The 1,361-nt window shown below is 37.9% G+C and overlaps 1 non-coding gene across 1 annotated transcript; it reads right to left on the bottom strand.

Moving 5' to 3' along the window:
• Window positions 1-881: 881 nt before the first annotated feature.
• On the bottom strand, window positions 882-990 carry LOC130020400 (U6 spliceosomal RNA). The gene has a single exon (XR_008792005.1). It is a non-coding gene; the product is annotated as a U6 spliceosomal RNA (small nuclear RNA).
• Window positions 991-1,361: the final 371 nt, after the last annotated feature.

Below are 1,361 nucleotides of genomic sequence, written 5' to 3'. Positions count from 1 at the left end.
ATTCTTATTTCAATAGTATAATGTACTATACATTAATAATTTACTATATATTAAATAATATTAATATTATAATTAATAGTATTAATAGTATAATGTATACTATTATACATATATAATAGTACAATAGTATTAATAGTATAATGTACTATACATTAAATAGTATAATGTACTATACGGCTGGACTGATAGCACAGCGGTAGAGTGTTTTACTTGCGTGCAGCCAGCCTTGCCGAGCCGGGTTCGATTCCTTCGCCCCTCTTGGAGAGCCTGGCAAGCTACCGAGAGTATCTCGCCCTCACGGCAAAGCCTGGCAAGCTACCTGTGGCATATTCAATATGCCAAACACAGTAACAACAAGTCTCAAAAATGGAGACGTTACTGGGCCCGCTCAAGCAAATCAATGAACAACGGGAGGACAGGACAGGACAGGACAGGATTTTGTATAGTTTGAGGGATGTGAAATGGTATCTCAATGGTATTTTTAAAACTATCATCATTCCCAATCATCATCCCTAATCATCATCCCCAATCATCCCACAGGCCTACGCCTTTAAGAGCAGGCACAGAATAATTTATTTTCTATTGCTAGTTACAACTATGTGACAAGCAGATTTATCAAAAAAACACTTCAGAGGCTAAAGCCATAGTACAACAGGTAGGGTGTTTGCCTTGCACGCAGCTGACGTGAGTTCTATTCCCAGAATCCCATATGGTCCCCCGAGCACCACCAGGAGTAATTCCTGAGTGCAAAACCAAGAGTAACCACTGTGCATCACCAGCGTGTGACCCAAAAAGCAAAACAAACAACAACAACAACAAAAAACCCCACACTTCAGTAAGAGAAAACTTGTGAATTATTTTATCTCATCATGGGGTCGTTAAAAAATATGAAAGGCTTCGTGAATACGTGTGTGATCTTTGGACAGGGGCCATGCTAATAATCTTCTCTGTGTGTTCCAATTTTAGTCTATGTGCTGCTGAAGCAAGCACTTTTTTGTTAAGGCAACATTATATTTGTGAGAATGATTTATCTTGATGCGGGTCACGCTGGTTTACTCGTTTTTATTGCTGCATGAAAGTTGTAGAAATATAGTATATTCATATTTTGATGATAAATACCATCTAGAAGCAGATGCCCTAAATGTAATATTTAACTGATATGGAGCTGCTTTCCAACAATTTCCACCCTATTGCCACATATATCAGCGATTTTTATTCTTCAAAGTGAACAAACATGCACATGTGTGATACCACAAAGTATATGGTCCGAGAGATGTGAAAAGCTATCTCACTGGGATATAAATGCAGATGTTGTCAATGACTGAGAGCATTTTTATAGGTTGAGTAATATACTTCCAAAG

The sequence above is a fragment of the Sorex fumeus genome, unplaced genomic scaffold (genome assembly GCF_029834395.1).
Source record: "Sorex fumeus unplaced genomic scaffold, SorFum_2.1 ptg000011l, whole genome shotgun sequence".
In the NCBI taxonomy this organism is placed as follows: Eukaryota; Metazoa; Chordata; class Mammalia; order Eulipotyphla; family Soricidae; genus Sorex; species Sorex fumeus.
Note: the sequence above shows the minus strand (reverse complement) of the source record. Positions and strands in the feature narration are given on the sequence as shown.